The sequence below is a fragment of the Ahaetulla prasina genome, chromosome 5 (assembly GCF_028640845.1).
Source record: "Ahaetulla prasina isolate Xishuangbanna chromosome 5, ASM2864084v1, whole genome shotgun sequence".
NCBI lineage: Eukaryota > Metazoa > Chordata > Lepidosauria > Squamata > Colubridae > Ahaetulla > Ahaetulla prasina.
The window spans coordinates 26,123,442-26,142,362 of record NC_080543.1 but is presented as its reverse complement, the minus strand read 5'-3'; the positions used below and the strand labels follow the sequence as shown (position 1 = coordinate 26,142,362).

Below are 18,921 nucleotides of genomic sequence, written 5' to 3'. Positions count from 1 at the left end.
CCCCCTCCCTCTGGGGAACAGTGGTGGCGTCCAGCTCCCGCCTTCACTATGAGAATCTTGATGACATCACTTCCCTTCGGCTTCCTGGTTGACTAACTGTACTCTGGACTCGTTGCTCCTGTGAGTGCCCCCTGGTGGATCCGGAGGAAATTACAAGGATACTGTGCTTGCCTGAGGATTTTGAATTTTTTTTTTCAAATGGCAAAAGGTCAGAGACCAACTGCTGGAGAGATGGAGAGAATTCTGGAAAAGTTATCCAATATGGACAAGAAACTGGATGATTTGCAAAGAGGCCAAACGGAAATAAGAGCAGAAATTGTGACTATCCAAAAGGATTTAAAGGATACTCAACAAGTCTCAGCAGAAAACAAGCAGAAAGTGGAAGGTCTGCAGGGTGAGATGCGGGCAGTGCAGAAAAGAGAGGAGACGACAGGCAATGCTGTGCTTGGACTACAGATGGATAAAATGTCTTATTTCCTTAGGTTTCAAAATTTGGAAGAAGTGGACCAAGAAGATTTGAGAGATGTTGTGACTAAATTGTTGGGAGAATTTCTTGGGAGAGGTGTTGATTTCATGAATTGGGATGTGGATCGAGTTTATAGAGTTAATTCACAATATGCACGCACGCATGCAGTTCCCAGAGAGGTTCATGTCAAATTTGTGAGAAGAGAGACGAGAGATGAAATTTTTAGAAAACATAGGAGTGGGGCACTGATTTACAGGGGCAGGGAGATAGCCATTCTGAGGCAGATTCCCAGACAGGTACGTGAAATGAGAAAGAAATATTACTTTTTGTCAAGCAAATTGTACCAGAAGGGAGTAGGCTTCAGATGGCTGATGCCAGAGGGATTGATGATTTTCCGGGAGGGCATTACGAAAAAAATTAGTACAATTGCGGAGGCTACGGCCTACGTGGAGGAACACAAAGCCCTCCTGGAATCAGATGACCCAGGAATTGAAGAAGGGAGGTTATAGACCATGGGTGGCGGCTGCCGCTGTTGCGCCCTGGAGTTGGGTCAGGCTGAACCCAGAGTTCTGAGATCCAAAACTAGGAAGTGATAAAGATATTTGGTATTGTGTTGGTTTTCCTTATTCTCTTTTATGATATTCTGTTTATTCTTGACCCTTCTTTATTGAGTATGTAAGATTTGTAAACTTAGCTACTGTGTCACCTGCTTGCCATATGGCTGTTGTATGTGTTAAAAATTTGAGCAAAATTTTATCTTGATAAGAAAATGAAAATTTACCATACCTGATATGTATTTGTATAAACCTTTTTGACCAATAAAACTTTTTAAAAAAAAAAGAAAGAGGCGGTGGTGAGGCTTCTCCTGCCCCCAGTGCCCGAATCCGCCGCCGAGGCCCCAGGGGCCAGGTGTTCAAGGACACCTGCCGCACGGACGGCTCGCCAGGGGTCTCCCAGCCGACATACAGGACTGGGGGACCGATGCTGGCGGCCCTAGGCTCGGCGGGGTTTGAGGCCACGGCCACGGCCATTACTTTGGTCGCCGCCTTGCCGCTGTGCCCGTGACACCGGGCTTTGATTTATAACTGCAGCAGCCTGGTGGTGAACAGGAACGGAGAAGAATTGAGGAATGGAGAAGGGAAGGGATATCGGTAAACGCGAGTGGAGTGCCCGGAGTGCGGGGGTTTTTCTCCCTGCGGCTGGAAGGAGCACGAGTCATTCTGGAGAGAGGAGAACTTAAAATAAGAAGATTACCGGTTTTGTGGAGCTCTGGAGAGAAGAGGTGATGGAGAAATTTAGGAGGGAGGGTTTGAGGCCCCTCCTCTGGGGAACAGTGGTGGCGCCCAGCTTCCGCCTTCACTATGAGAATCTTGATGACATCACTTCCTTCGGCTTCCTGGTTGACTAACTGTACTCTGGACTCGTTGTTCCTGTGAGTGCCCCTGGTGGATCCGGAGGAAATTACAAGGATACTGTGCTTGCCTGAGGATTTTGAATTTTTTTTTTAAATGGCAAAAGGTCAGAGACCAACTGCTGGAGAGATGGAGAGAATTCTGGAAAAGTTATCCAATATGGACAAGAAACTGGATGATTTGCAAAGAGGCCAAACGGAAATAAGAGCAGAAATTGTGACTATCCAAAAGGATTTAAAGGATACTCAACAAGTCTCAGCAGAAAACAAGCAGAAAGTGGAAGGTCTGAGGGTGAGATGCGGCAGGGCAAAAAAAAGAGGAGACGACAGGCAATGCTGTGCTTGGACTACAGATGGATAAAATGTCTTATTTCCTTAGGTTTCAAAATTTGGAAGAAGTGGACCAAGAAGATTTGAGAGATGTTGTGACTAAATTGTTGGGAGAATTTCTTGGGAGAGGTGTTGATTTCATGAATTGGGATGTGGATCGAGTTTATAGAGTTAATTCACAATATGCACGCACGCATGCAGTTCCCAGAGAGGTTCATGTCAAATTTGTGAGAAGAGAGACGAGAGATGAAATTTTAGAAAACATAGGAGTGGGGCACTGACTTACAGGGGCAGGGAGATAGCCATTCTGAGGCAGATTCCCAGACAGGTACGTGAAATGAGAAAGAAATATTACTTTTGTCAAGCAAATTGTACCAGAAGGGAGTAGGCTTCAGATGGCTGATGCCAGAGGGATTGATGATTTTCCGGGAGGGCATTACGAAAAAATTAGTACAATTGCGGAGGCTACGGCCCACGTGGAGGAACACAAAGCCCTCCTGGAATCAGATGACCCAGGAATTGAAGAAGGGAGGTTATAGACCATGGGCGGAGGCGGCTGCCGCTGTTGCGCCCTGGAGTTGGGTCAGGCTGAACCCAGAGTTCCGAGATCCAAAACTAGGAAGTGATAAAGATATTTGGTATTGTGTTGGTTTTCCTTATTCTCTTTTGTATGATATTCTGTTTATTCTTGACCCTTCTTTATTGCGTATGTAAGATTTGTAAACTTAGCTACTTCGTGTCACCTGCTTGCCATATGGCTGTTGTATGTGTTAAAAAATTTGAGCAAAATTCTTATCCTGGATAAGAAAAATGAAAATTTACCATACCTGATATGTATTTGTATAAACCTTTTTTGACCAATAAAAACTTTTTGAACAAAAAAAAAAGAAAGAGGCGGTGGTGAGGCCCCTCCTCAAGAAGCCTTCCCTGGCCCCGCTGTTTTAGGTAATTATCGTCCGGTCTCCAACCTTCACTTCGCGGCGAAGGTTGTAGAGAGTATGGTGGCATATCAGTTTCCCCTGCACCTGGATGAAACTGTCTATCTAGACCCGTTCCAGTCCGGCTTCCGCCCGTTACAGCACGGAGACGGCTTTGGTCACAGGATGATCTCTGAGGCCAGGATAGGGGTTGTTCCTCTGCCCTGGTCCTATTAGACCTCTCAGCGGCTTTCGATACCATCGACCATGGTATCCTGCTGCGCCGTTGGAGGGATTGGGAGTGGAGGCACCGCTTATCGGTGGTTCTCCTCCCATCTCTCCGACCGGTCGCAGTCGGTGTTGACAGGGGCAGAGGTCGGCCCCGAGGCGCCTCACTTGTGGGTGCCGCAGGATCGATCCTCTCGCCTTCTGTTCAACATCTACATGAAGCCGCTGGGTGAGATCATCAGTGGTTCGTGTGAGGTACCAGCTGTACGCGGATGACACCCAGCTGTATTTTTCCACACCGGACCACCCCAACGAAGCTATCAAGTGCTGTCCCGGTGTCTGGAGGCCGACGGGTCTGGATGGGGAGAAACAGGCTCAAGCTCAATCCTCCAAGACAGAGTGGCTGTGGATGCCGCATCCCGCACAGTCAGCTAACCGCTGCTGACCATCGGTGGCGAGTCATTGGCCCCGATGGAGAGGGTGCGCAACTTAGGCGCCCTCCTGGATGAACGGCTGTCTCTAGAAGATCATTTGACGGCCGCTCCAGGAGAGCTGCTTTACCAGGTTCGCCTGGTGCGCCAGTTGCGCCTTTCTGGACCGGGAGGCCCTATGCACGGTCACTCACGCCTTGTGACGCCTCGCCTGGATTACTGCAACGCCTCTACATGGGGCTTCCTTGAAGGGCATCCGGAGGCTGCAGTTAGTCCAGAATGCGGCTGCGCTGGTGATAGAGGAGCCCTCGTGGCTCCCGTGATAACACCCATCCTGCGCAGGCTGCACTGGCTACCTGTGGCCTTCCGGTGCGCTTCAAGGTTTTGGTGACCACCTTTAAAGCGCCCATGGCATAGGGCCGGGTTATCACGGGACCGCCTACTGCGACCAGATACCTCTCACCGACCTGCGCCTCACAGAGAGGGACTCCTCAGGGTGCCGTCAGCTAGGCAGTGTCGCTTGGCGACGCCCAGGAAGGGCCTTCTGTGGGGCTCCCACCTCTGGAACGAACTCCCCCCAGGACTCCGTCAACTTCCTGACCTTCGAACCTTCCGTCGCGAGCTCAAGACACATTTATTCATCTGTGCAGGACTGGCTTAGATTTTAAATTTAGAGCGGTTTTAAATTGATTTTAATATTTATATTTATATTTATATTTCTATTTTTAATAATTGGCATTAGAATAAGTTTTTAAGGATTATTTTAATTTGTATATTGATGTTTTATATGCCTGTGAACCGCCCTGAGTCCTTTGGGAGATAGGGCGGTATAAAAATCTAATAAATAATAAATAAAAATAATAAGGGAAGAATTCTGGGAGTTGAAGTCCGCCAGGCTTAAAGTTGCTAAGGTTGGAGACCCCTGCTTTAACAGGTCACTCACACATGATGGCTTTTTGCTGACCAACAGCAAAGAATCTGGCGGTAATTCCTGTAATGTGCCATTTTTTTTGTAAGTTGAGCTTACTGGGAAGAAATGGTTTCTGAATTAATTTTGACAACAACAACAACATCTTTTATTCATTAAACATGAAACTATAGAGCACTGCACACCACAACAACTAGACACAATAATAGTTCCCCCGCCCCCAAGGCTATCTGCTAAACAAATAATTCAAATAATTCAAAACAAATAAGTTCAACACTGTCAAACTAGTTACTAAGTCTACATTACTATTAATCTTCTCATCGTTCCCATCACCCATTGCCTTCCACTTAAGACTGTATGACTGTAACTTTGTTGCTTGTATCTTTATGATTTATATTGATATTGATGGTTTCCTGGTTGCTTATTTGTACCTATGACTATCATTAAGTTGTACCTTAGAATTCTTGATGAACGTATCTTTTCTTTTATGTACACTGAGAGCATATGCACCAAGACAAATTCCTTGTGTGTCCAATCACATTTGGCCAATAAAAAAAAATCTATTCTAACTCAATCAACTGAAGATTTAAAAATGTATCATAAATACCCAAAGCCGATGAAGACATTTCGTGTGAATGGTTTTAAAGTGAAACATATTTTATTAGAATAAAATGTATAGCTAATAAGGTTTGTAAATACATTTTGGTTAAGATTAAACTTTCCTTTCTTATTAAAAATGGAAAAAAAGTATCATAAATACGATTGTCTGGTGCTAATGGTTGATACGGATTGCTGCTAGCATCCTAGGTATCAACCAAGTTCTTCTTAAAAATATAGGATGTTCCGAGTAGTACAGTTTTTTGCAGTTCCGATGGTGTTACTGCAGGAAGCTGCAATTTCTTGATGTGTTTTGTAAAATTCTTGGACATTGTACCAAGTGCCCCAATCACAATGGGTGATAATAATAATAATAATAATAATAATAATAATAATAATAATAATAATAATAATAATAATAATAATAATAATGATGATGTTATTGTTGTTATTGTTATGGTATTATTATTGAAGAAGGCTTTGAGGAAGTGTTCCTCTTGGTGAATGGACAAGTCCCTGCAGTTTTGATGGCAAGAATTCAGAAGTGGTTTTCCATTACCTTTAAAGGCCAACTGGGAATGACCGGCCCAAGATCACCTAGTTGTTTTGTGCCAAAGGTGAAGCTAGAACTCACAGTCTCTGGCTTTTAGTTTAGTACCTTAACCACTGCACCAGATTAGCTCTCACCTTTAATTACATGCCAATGGAAATTATCAGAAAGGTAACAGAAGGTATGGGGCAATATTAGAAAGCAATTACACAATGTTCTGATGTAGTCACTTCACTTGTATATGTGAACAAGTATTTTATTGTTGAGAGTGTCAGTTGGAGGAGAGGTTTTCTTGGCAACATGTTTGGAAATGCTTTGTTCTTTCTGGGGCTCCTTCCTGGAGCTGTGAGAGAGTCACCCAAAGTCACCCAAGTGGTATCATGCCTACATCAGGACTCAAAGTAGAACTCATGGTACCCTATGTTCTAGCTCAGCGCCTTTAAGCACCGACTGTCAGTTTCTATGTTTAATTTCCTATTTGTCTTCTAACAGTTAACTAAGTTTAAAGCATAATAATTATAAGACAACATGGATACATAAGTAATGCTGGCCTGGATAGATTTTAATTGAGGAACATGTCAGACTCCATGGATGAGATCAAGGAATCAAGAACTACACCAAAGTCAGTAAACTGACTTTAATGCTAATTTGTGTAAATATAGAAACCCTAGAAAGATAAATTGCTCACCCTCATTTATAGTGAATTCATTAAAAGCAGTAGCTGTCTGAACAACTTAAAATATAATCTTCCCAAGCTTCTTGTCACCAGATCTGAATTACCAATTAACTTTCCTTCTGTCTCTTGATTGCTTTTATCGTCTTTTCCTTCTATTCCTTCCCAATCCCTTATTGTTTTAAGGTTGAATGGGCTTTATGGATTTCTAATAGATGTATATGTAAGCCGTCTGGAGACATAGAGACCTACCGATCTTTGTAATAAATCAGTAAAAGCAATAGGGGTGGGCTGCTGGGGGTTTGCAGGGGCTTGGGAGAACCTCTAGCTAAGATTCTGTGCAGTTCAGAGAACCCCCAAATCCCACTCCTGGCTGGGCCCACCTACTCCACCTCTCCCCTCCCAAGAGTCCCCATGTGGCCTGTTTTGGATGCAGGTAAGTGCAGAGCGCACACAGAGGTGCGGAGAGGGTGAAAAACGGGCCTACCGGAAGTTCAGGAAGGCCAGAAAAGGGCCTGTTTCCGGCCTCCAGGGGGTCTCGAGAAAAGCCTCTACAGCCCAGGGAAGGCAAAAATGCCCCACCCCCACCCCCGCCATGGTGCAGGAGGTTGACTAGGCGATGCCCACCATGGCTACACCATCCAGCAACTGGGCAAAGAACTCCTTGCTAAAATTTTTGAAGCACACCCCTGAAAAGCACATGTATAAATTGGATTCACACAATCTGCTAAACCACAACTTTTTGGTTTTTTGAAATTTCAGCCATGTTTGTACAACATGCTAAACTGAAACCAAGTACATCAAATATGTTGTGTTATATGAACCAGGCCATAGGAATTTGACTTTAAAATGTGTCCATATTGGATTGTCAGTGTCTGGGAAGTAAAAAAAAAATGATCTCCAGCCCAGAGGGTTAAAATCTATAACCCTCTTATCTAGTGTAAGGTGGGTGCCATATACTTGGATGAGTAGTGAAATATCTTCAAGGGAAAAAAATGGCCAGTTTCCTTTTGAAAAAAAAAAGCACTTTTGGGATTCCCTTATAGATGACTTTTGTTTAAGTTCTTGGAGATTTTTTATTATATTGTTCTCTGCAGGTTTTCAAATGCAGTTCAGGTATTCCTACTGCTGTTAGCTTCACCTTCTCTGAGACATCATCAGTGCCATCAGTGCCTGAGGTTTTAAGCCATTCAAACTGACAAAATATTTTGATTCTTTCTATTTTGAAACATTCATAACCGGCACTGCAGTCTCTTTTTTTTCCATTTATCTTCATAAAGATAAAGGGAAGTTCTGTGCTCACAGGATCCTTAAATTATTTTAATTCTATTCAGGAACAAAATTTTGAACTTAATTAATCATCATCACTTTCTGCTCTTCAGATCAAATGTAGGATCTGTTATCAGTTTAATTTTATTCTCCACAAAATACAGGAGGATTTCAAGTGGAAACCCACAAATAGTAACAGGGAGGTGAAATCCCCTCCCTCTTCCCATAAAATGATCTGTCACTGGGCACAGTAGTTTCAAGTTTTATTTCAAGCAACATTAATGTTTCTCTTGAGTGCACTCTTCTGCTCACTTTCTGCTTCAATTCAGTAGTAATTCATGGAAACTATTAGTTTTGCCTATCAACGTTTCTTGATGATCCATCCAGAATTCATAATTAACAACTACTCAGTATTGGAGATTGTTTCTCGTTGCAACTGCGCTACTCAGTCATCCAGTGCTGAACTTAATGGAACCATCATCAATTTTATTATTGCCATTTAAACAGAAAGGAAGGCCCAGTTTTGTGTAATGGTTAATGTACCTAGTTAGAAATGGGAAAACTACGAGTTCTAGTCCCAAAGGTGCTTTTTCAAGAGGCAACTGGACTTTCTGTTTTTTTCTTTGAAGATGTTTCACTTCTCATCCAAGAAGCTTCTTCAGCTCTGAAGGGGGTTTCTTCCCAAAATGCATAGCTAAATATCTATGGAGATTCTCAGTTATCCACGTCATGGTTGTCCAAAAGGGCTTTTTCAAGAGGCAACTGAACTTTTTGGCTTTTCTTTGAAGATGTTTCGCTTCTCATCCAAGCAGCTTCTTCAGCTGTCAGGAAGCACCTTAGGGGCAACCATGACCTGGATGATTGAGAATCCCCACAGACATTTAGCTATGAGTTCTAGTCCCTCCTCAGGCATAAAACCAGTTTTATTAAGTGAAAATCCTATAATTAGGAGCCTCAGTATTCTTAAGTGTGATGCTGACAATTTTATTTAATCTTCTTGGGAGGAAAAGTTCTTTCAGAGTGTCGACCTTTGTCTCCTTGTGATGATAGAGGAGAAAGAGAAAGCAAAACATTCCATTACTAACCTAAAGTTTGAGTTCTTTGGAAAAGTTAGATCATTAAGAAGAAAAACAGAACTGTAAGAGAGAGCCATAGTATAAAATAATGTAATTATTTTTTATACCTCGACTATATGTTGAAGTCAACCAATGGCTGCTGTGAAGTTCTTACCTGCACTTTCTTTTCACTGCATCCTATATCAGATAATTTTTCCTCCATTGCTCTTTGTGCACTGCAGTCAGCTCAGCAAACTGGAACATCTGAGGGAATTAAAATAGTGAAAGAACTCTTGAGATTACATTTTAATTTGGGAGTTTGAATAAAGTATTAATAGATGCCATCATTTTTACATACTCCACTATTTCCTACTCCCTGATTTCCAACACTCAAGCCGAGAAGCGCGGTGAGATAAAAGATTATTCCTTTCACAAACAAGACGAGCATCTTCAAAAGATTTCCCAGCAGTACAGGATCCACCGTTTCAGCAAGGTCATTTCCTACGAGAAAAGGAAGATGCTGGCAATGCGAGATAATTTGTGTGCTTCCTTTTTTTTCCTCCCCCAGAAGAGCTAGGACAAAAATAAGCCTTAGAATATGTGGAGCAAACTTGGCAATCAGAGACGGCGCAAGGCTGTTTAGAATAGTCAGGGGTTACAGTGGACAAGCAATTAAGCAGGTGTGATTCTCTCATGTTTCCACAGCAGCACAAGTTAAAAGAAAGAAAGAAAGAAGATCGAAATTATGACAACAGGCAGAACAACCAAGCAGAGGAAGATTTTGAATATCACACACACACACACACACACACACACACACACACAAATACACATATCAGAGGTGGGTTTCAGCAGGTTCTGACCAGTTCTGGAGAACCGGTACTGGAAATTTTGAGTAGTTCGGAGAACCGGTAGCAAAAATTCTGACTGGCCCCGCCCCCATCTATTCTCTGCCTCCCAAGTCCCAGCTGATCGGAGGAAATGGGGATTTTTGCAGTAACCTTCCCCTGGAGTGGGGTGAGAATGGAAATTTTACAGTATCCTTCCCCTGCCACACCCACCAGGCCACACCCACCAAGTGTGAACCAGTAGTAAAAAATTTTGAAGCCCACCACTGACACACATGTATATATATCATATATCTCATAGATAACATCAAGATCATGAGAAATGATCTATACGGCACTAGTGAGATCACACTTGGAATACTGCATCCAGTTCTGGTCACCATGATATCAGAAAGATGCTGAGGCCCTAAAACAGGGGTCTCAAACTCGATTTCATTGAGGGCTCCATCAGGGTTGTGTTTGACTTTGGGGGGGCAGGGGGAGCATGGCCAGCTTGATGTCACTAGTTTTGGGGGTGCGCAACCCTGTGCCAGAGAAAACGGCTGCACGTGGCCCTCCCAAGCTCCATTTTTTGCTGGCAGAGGCACTGCGGGCCAGTCTTCTCTGTTTCCAGAGTGGCCCCGTGGACCAGATCTAAGCACCCTGCGGGCCGTATCAGGCCCCTGGGCCTTGAGTTTGACACCCGTGCCCTAGAAAGAGTGCAGAGAAAGGCAACAAAGGAGTCTGGAAGCTAAATTGTATGATGAATGGCTAAGGGAACTAGGTATGTTTAGCCCAAGGGTGAAATCTACTTACCTTCCTTACTGGTTCAGAAGTGCACAAGCCACGTGTGCTTGCTTTGCTTGCTTGCACACATCACATGCACGCACAGGCCTGTGCATGCGCAAAACCTTCTGCGCATGTGCAGAAGGTAAAAAAACACATTACTTCCTGGTTAAAAGGTGTGTGGGCAGAGCTTTGCTCTGCCATCGCTACCAAATTACTGAACCGCCGGCCATTATCACTACCGGATTGCCAGATCTGGTCAGAACCAGGAGCATTTCACCCCAGGCTTAGTGTAACGAAGAGATCTAGGGGTGATATGATAGCCATCTTCCAATATTTCGATGTTGCCACAGGGAAGAAGGTGTCAATTTATGCTCCCAAGCACCTGAGGTCAGGACAAGAAGCATAGTTAGAAGCTTGTCAGCGAGAGATCTAACCTGGAACTAAGGGGAAATTTCCTGACTGAAGAGCTTTCCTCCTGATGTTAAGTGTGCTGGAGACTTCCAATAAAAGATTGGACAACCATTTGTCTAGGATGGAATAAGGATTCCTTCCTTGGGCAGAGGGTTGGAATAGAACATCTCCAAGATCCTTTCTAGTTCAATGATTCTATGATGTATCTATACCTACAAAGATCAGGATCATGTAAACAATGATTATTTTCTGTGACACTCAGTGGAATCAGAAGGTTGACTTACAGGTAGAAGAAGCAGGGTAGGAAGGCGATTGATACTTTTGAACTTTGTTTTTGGAGAAGACTTCTGAGAATGCAATGGATAGCCATCAAATGGACTATTGAACAAATCAACCTCAAATCCTCACATAAGACGCAAATAATCAGGCTCAAATTATCCTCTTTGGGATTCATTATCTGAAGACCTAGCTCTCGGAAAAGGCTGTAATTCTGGAAAAGGTAGAAGGAAAGAAAGGAAGGAAACAACCAATAGCAAGCTGGATGGATTCAGTTACAGTGCTGAGGAGGAAACTCTTGGGAGACCTGAAAGACAAAGTTAGGGACAGATGGTCATGAAGAAAATCTATCTAGTTAGCTGCTAGGAATTGAAAATGACTTTACAACATTCTCTGGGTGGTTTTACAGTGTCAAAGCATTATTTGCATATTGTCCCCAACCATCTGGCTCCTTGTGTTACTGACCTTGGAAGGATGAAAGGCTGAGTCAGTCTTGAGCTGGACAGAATCAAACTCCTGGCTGTGGACAGAGTTAGCCTGCAATACTGCACTTAACCACTGAGGGAATCTTATCAATGATGAGGAAATCAAATGTGATCATGTGTTTAGAGATGACCTGCAAGAAACCTGGAAACCACATGGAGTACAATTTGCCCACACATGCAAAGTTTGAGCTTGTGTAGATATGAATTTCTGTTGATTCATTTGTCCATCTGTTGCTAACAAAGTATGAAGTTGTTATGGCGAAACCCAACTTTTATAGCCTATCTTGAGTGCAGAGGTTTACAACTAATCTATCTTCATACACTTTTTTCCACATGCATCGATTAATAAAATTAATAATGTTTCAGCAAGATTTCTTTTTTTAAAAGAAAAATTCTTTTCATCATTTTATATACTTCTTTTTCTCTGTTACAGTGATTAATGTGCCTATTCTACACTCATTAATGTCTTTTTATATTTAACTTTGTGGGTTTAAAAGCTCTTGAGACATATTGTAGGAATAGATAGAATGCATCAATTAGCACAAAATAAAGAGGAGCATTTTGCTGCAAAAAAATAAGATGTTCCAAAAGGAAAAAGCTAGAGAACATTATATACTTATGTGCATATTGAATAAATCAACAGAAAGCCATTTCTGAAATAATGTTAAATAAATCTATCTACATTGTGTGCATGTAGAGGGACGTGGTGGCTCAGTTGGCTAAGATGCTGAGCTTGTCGATCAAAAGGTCGGCAGTTCAGCAGTTCAAATCCCTAGTGCCGTGTAACCGGGTGAGCTCCCATTACTTGTCCCAGCTTCTGCCAACCTAGCAGTTCGAAAGCATGTAAAAAATGCAAGTAGAAAAATAGGAACCACCTTTGGTGGGAAGGTAACAGCGTTCTGTGCGCCTTTGGCATTTAGTCATGCCGGCCACCTGACCATGGAGACGTCTTCGGACAGCGCTGGCTTTTTGGCTTTGAAACGGCGATGAGCACCACCCCCTAGAGTCAGGAATGACTAGCACATATGTGTGAGGGGAACCTTTACCTTTACATAGTGTGCAAAGTGCTTTTAACCATAGAAAAGAAGAGACAATTTATAAAATAATGGAGCAATAAAGAGAATAATTAGCCTCTTATGATGGAGATCTGAGTGATTCAAATATAGAGAGTCTCCTAATCTAGTTTTAAGTAGTGTCAGAAACGTTTACTGTTTAACCCACAGATGTTTACTCAAAAGTAAGATTACTATGTCCAAAAGAGATTATCCCCAGAAGAATTCTACAGCATGGATTGTTCAGTCTGTCTTTTTGTTATCACTGATGAGCTTTGTGGTCCTTTGAGACTTTCTTATAGGTCTTTACTTTTAAACTGGAATTGGACAGGATGCCTCCTTCTGCCACTGAAAGAAGTCAAATTGGCAACTGATAATAGTATAAAATATAAGTAAAAATCTCTAGTATTCAAGGAATTACTATTATTCATATGAAAATAGTTATGAAGAATCCCATGAAATATGTTTCCATGACATAACAGAATACAATATATGCAATTGTGAGTTGTGAAATTGCCCCCTTTTTTGAAATTCTTCTAAGCAAAATCTCTTTAAAAAAACAACAGAGTTCTTCCTGTCTTTTTTCCTCTGTTATTAATATTGTCCTTGGCATGAATTCCAGACATGGATAGAATGTGTGTAGCCTCTGGAGTCGAAAGGCTGAGAAATCCAAGGATAAGAGAAGCATAGCTACAGAGCTTTTTAGTAACCAATTGCAAATTGTTCCAGATCCAGCATATGTTAATTAAATTATAGAACAGAATAGAATAGAATAGAATAGAATAGAATAGAATAGAATAGAATAGAATAGAATAGAATAGAATAGAATAACAGAGTTGGAAGGGACCTTGGAGGTCTTCTAGTCCAACCCCCTGCTTAGGCAGGAAACCCTACACCACTTCAGACAAATGGTTATCCAACATCTTCTTAAAAACTTCCAGCATTGGAGCATTCACAGCTTCTGGAGGCAAGTTGTTCCACTGATTAATTGTTCTAACTGTCAGAAAATTAGTTCTAAGTTGCTTCTCTCCTTGATTAATTTCCACCCATTGCTTCTTATCCTGCCCTCAGGTGCTTTGGAGAATAGCTTGACTCCCTCTTCTTTGTGGCAGCCCCTGAGATATTGGAATACTGCTATCATGTCTCTCCTGGTTCTTCTCTTCACTAGACTAGCCATGCCCAGTTCCTGCAACCGTTATTCCTATGTTTTAGCCTCCAGTCCCCTAATCATCTTTGTTGCTCTTCTCTGCACTCTTTCTAGGGTCACAACATCGTTTTTACATCGTGGCGACCAAAACTGAATGCAGTATTCCAAGTGCGGCCTTACCAAGACATTAAAAAATGGTATTAACACTTCACATAATCTTGATTCTATCCCTCTGTTTATGCAGCCTAGAACCGTGTTGGTTTTTTTGGCAGCTGCTGCACATTGCTGGTTCATTTTGGATTTACACACTATAGTTGATGTCAAAATGTAGGGTTTTTTTGTCCCTTCTATCTTCCCCCTCCTCATTTCTATCTGCTTCTCCCCAACTTTGGAGCAAAGTGCTATAACTCCAAGACCACTATTGATAAATCTTCAATTGCAGCAGATTTGAGTTATATGCTCAGTTTCGATCAATAAAACATTTTAGGATAACAGCAATTTTATCACGTCCATTAATCTAATTAAGTTGACTAGGTATCAGGCATGGCATGGTCTTTTTCAATATTAGAATTATGATGATGCACTAAGCAACATAAATTATTATTCAAATTATTCAAAGTATTCAAAGTATTAGATTAATTAGACTATTTATTTGTCTAGACTGTTATATTTGATTTTCAGTAAAAAGATATGATGGGCTCAAATATTTTTTTCATTTTGCATCAGTACCCTATTGTGTTTCATTATAAGATAATACATATCATTATAAGATAATACATATCATCAGCAAAATAAACCTAATTTTGTACAGAAAAAAATAATGTATTAAATCTTCCTCTCACAAAACAGTATGTCTTTTTATCTGTGTCTAGAAAACCCCCGAAGTCTATGCATTTTTTCTATCCTGACACAATTATTTTATTTATAATTACCCTGTAGGTTTCTCTGCATAATACAATCTTACCATTAGATGAAGTAAGGAAAAAGCACAATTCAACTTGAATCTATCTTCCTCCAATTTATTACTTAGAATAAAAGAAGGGAAAATATAATTTTAGAAGAGTGACAATTTTGATAGATGAGAAATTGATTCTAGACAATTCATTGTCAAGAACATTTTCAGAGCTGTATAATTTGCTGACTCAATTTTTTAAATTAAAATAGGGCCAAGATGATCTTATATATGCACTCTTGGATTTGATTGCACTGCTTTATGGATTTTGTAGCTTTTTACTTGTGCCTACAGCAGGATTTCCTCATAATATTCAGGAAGATTTAAAGGAATTATTTCCATTCTTATTCAAGCAAATCCCCGGAAAGTTAAAAAAAATCAATATGGTGGCCATAAACATGTTACTGAAACCCACCCTTTTGTATGTGCATTGTATGATCCCTCCCCCCCCCAGATATCACAAAAAGGAAATGTGAAAATATCGAAGGAGAAGTGATGTCTTGATATTAGGGAGAAAGGTTGAAATTGGCAATTGGCAATTGAGAAGTTACTGTTGGCACTGGTCCTAACTGATGGCAAAGCAAAAAAAATGAGAAAAAGTTGAGGGTGCATCAATGACCACATTCTTATTTTTCTATGATTTTGTTTATTTGTTCAATTCAGAAGCCACATTAATCATCCAAGTGATTTTCAGCATGTTGAAAAAAAATAAAACGTAGTAAACCATATATACAGTGTAGAAATATTCTGTCCCAGAGTTTATTGAAAGAACCACATTTTAAGGGATTTCCTAAATAAATAGGATTGGTTGACATCCAGACTTTGGGGAAGATAATATCCCAAAGGATATGAAAAGATACATCTAGAGCAGAGGTGAAATTTACTTATCTCCCCTACTGGTTGCCAATGTGCATGTGGCACGTGTGCACATGATCCGCTCGTGTGTGTCATCATCTACGCATGCACAAAGCCTTCTGCGCATTTGCAGAGGCTTAAAATGTGACAAAAAAGCGATGTCATGACATCCATGTGGGTGGGCGGAGCCTCCCACAGCCTCTGCTACCAGTTCGCTCAAGCCGGATAGAACCGACTGGATTTCACCCCTGATCTAGAGGTTCTGCAAGATGATGTAACTTTAACAATAGGTCCTGCATTATATTGTCTGTACTAGATCCAATAGGATATCCTGCAAATACAGTAGGAGAGATGCAGTCCCACAGATAATCAGAGTTCTTATGAAGAACCTTGACTAGTGAATTCACATTAAACACATTTAATTTATTGACAATGAACTAGACAGAAGCGTTTACATGTTGCAGTGTAGCACCGGGGAGTCAAAAGTAACTATGGTTGACGAAGATGCAGATGTCAGCATGTGGAACTCTGTTGCTATTTGATCAGATGTCCCAGATTATCAGGCTACCCAAGTGTAAGGCATGTAATTATGAATTATAACCAATAGAAAGCAGATCCATAATTTCTGCTGGGCTCATGGGCAATGTGGGTCATTGACCATTGCCTTAATGCAGGAACAAATGACATTCTACTCCTCCCTCTCCAAGTCCATTGCAAATGTAACCTGCAGCCTTATTTTCAGGCTTCAATACACAATTTTCTGACCAGAGGTGTTATAAGCATTCAGGAAAAAAAATGGTCTCTATTACTTCATTCTATTCTGACAGCAGCACAGCACTGGTTGACTGTGATGCCTGGCATGCATCTCTCCCACTCACCCTCCCCCAACTATTGGTTAGCAGTTGCTGGTGTTTTAATAATCTACAATGGTCCAACAGTGGCCCATTAAGTCGATGAACTACTATCAACCCTAGACTTTCATGCCCCATTCAGCCCTTACATATGCCAGTGGGTACACTTTTTGTCTCTTCTCATGCAAGGGGAAGCATCATCTTTCTTTTCTACCCACTACCCACCATACTATTTCCACCACCACCCCCGTTTTTTTTAACACTTGCAACACTGAAACATTTCTGCTTTGTTTTTATGCAGCTGAGTTGTCATTTTTTTCTGGCTAGAGAGTTTCTAAGGGCCTACAAAGGAACACAGGAACAAAAACACAACTTGTTCCTTGTTGCTTTTTTTATTGAAGCACCAGAGAGGGTACCATAAGGGAAGGAGTTAATCAGGGGTGAAATGGTCCCGGTACGGACCGTAGTGATAGCGATGGATGGTTCGGAGAACCGGTAGCAAAAATCCCTGCTCCCCCCTCCCCCCATGCCCAGCTGAGCCATGCGATTGTCAGAGCCTTTTTTTTTACTTTTAAAAGCATTTTTTCTCTGACCGAAAAAAATGCTTTTAAAAGTTTAAAAAAAAGCCTCTGATGATCGCGCGGCTCAGCTGGGATTATCAGAGGAGCCCCTTAAAAGCATTTTTTTACAACCTCTTCGGGTGAAGAGGTTGTAAAAAAAGTAAAAAAAAAAAGTTGGCCACGCCCTCCCAGTCACATTACCCCACCACCACCAAGCCACCCCCACAGAACCGGTAGTAACAAATTTTATATTTCACCACTGGAGTGAATAAGATAAGGTCAGCATTAGTACTGTAGAGTTCCAGAAAAACATCTACTTCTGCTTCATTGACTATGCTAAAGCCTTTGATTGTGTGGATCACAACAAACTGTGGCAAGTTCTTGAAAGAGATGGGAGTACCAGACCATCTTATTTGTCTCTTGAGAAACCTGTATGCGGGTCAAGAAGCCACAGTGAGAACTGGACACGGAACCACTGATTGGTTCAAAATTGGGAAAGGAGTCCGGCAAGGCTGTATACTATCACCCTGCCTATTTAACTTATATGCAGAACACATCATGAGAAAGGCGGGGCTAGATGAATCAAAAATTGGAATTAAGATTGCCGGAAGAAATATCAACAACCTCAGATATGCAGATGATTACCACTCTAATGGCAGAAAGCGAAGAGGAACTAAAAAGTCTCTTGATGCGGGTGAAGGAGGAGAGTGCAACAGTTGGGTTGAAACTCAACATTAAGAAAACTAAAATCATGGCATCCGTCCCTTTCAATTCCTGGCAGATAGATGGTGAAGAAATGGAGATAGTGACAGATTTTATTTTCCTAGGCTCCAAGATCACCGCAGATGGGGACTGCAGCCAAGAAATTAAAAGACGCTTGCTCCTGGGGAGGAAAGCTATGGCAAATCTAGGCAGCGTACTAAAAAGCAGAGACATCACCCTGCCAACAAAAGTGCGTATAATCAAAGCTATGGTTTTCCCAGTTGCAATGTATGGCTGTGAAGGTTGGACCATAAGAAAGGCTGAGTGTCAAAGAATCGAGGCCTTTGAACTCTGGTGCTGGAGAAGACTCCTGCGAGTCCCTTGGACTGCAAGGCGAACAAACAAGTCAGTTCTAGAGGAGATCAACCCTGACTGCTCTTTAGAAGGCCAGATCCTAATGAGAAAGAAAGACTCACTGGAAAAGAGCCTAATGCTGGGAAAGATTGAGGGCAAAAGAAGAAGGGGACGACAGAGAACGAGGTGGCTGGATGGAGTCACTGAAGCAGTAGGCGTGAGTTTAAATGGACTCCAGAGGATGGTAGAGGACAGGAAGGTCTGGAGGAATGTTGTCCATGGGGTCACGATGGGTCGGACATGACTTCGCAACTAACAACAATTAGAGATAATATGGAAAAAAGCAGGGGAGACATCCATGCATACAACATCTGGGGAAGCAAAACAAAGACACAGGGACTTATGAGGAAGAGGCTTCGAGGAACCATCCCTAAAATGAAAAGGTAGGTCCTCACAGACCAGTTCATATAGAAGTCTCCATTGCTGGGAAGGACCAATCAGATCTTGGTGTGTTTATAGTTTTGACTAAACACCACTTCAACCCTATTGTCAGTTCACTGGAATCTGAGCCAGAATTTCTGAAGTGGGGTCAAGGAAGTGACAAGCCCAGGATATAAGTAGCTTAAATGGCAGTGGAAAATGGTGTTCAGTGCATGCTTTGGTTTACTCCTGGAGTTAGGGTCACATGTGCACAAAAGTTATGCCATAAAAGAAAAAAGGGGAAAAAAATCTATCAGAAAAAGAGTAACTAATTAGGGTTCTAAAATTGTGGTGGTAGTTCACGGGCATGTTTTAAATGGCATGC

General features: G+C 41.8%; 1 long non-coding RNA gene across 2 annotated transcripts in view; it reads right to left on the bottom strand.

Moving 5' to 3' along the window:
- Positions 1–9,030: 9,030 nt before the first annotated feature.
- Positions 9,031–18,921, bottom strand: part of LOC131199739 (uncharacterized) — a 58,342-nt gene continuing 48,451 nt past the window's right edge. Inside the window, exons 4-5 of one of the 2 annotated variants that reach the window (XR_009155400.1) lie at positions 9,214–9,356; positions 9,031–9,119 (exon numbers count right to left, since the gene is read on the bottom strand). This is a non-coding gene — a long non-coding RNA (uncharacterized LOC131199739). The remainder of the gene's footprint in view (positions 9,120–9,213; positions 9,357–18,921) is intronic. The other variant, XR_009155401.1, reaches the window with a different exon arrangement.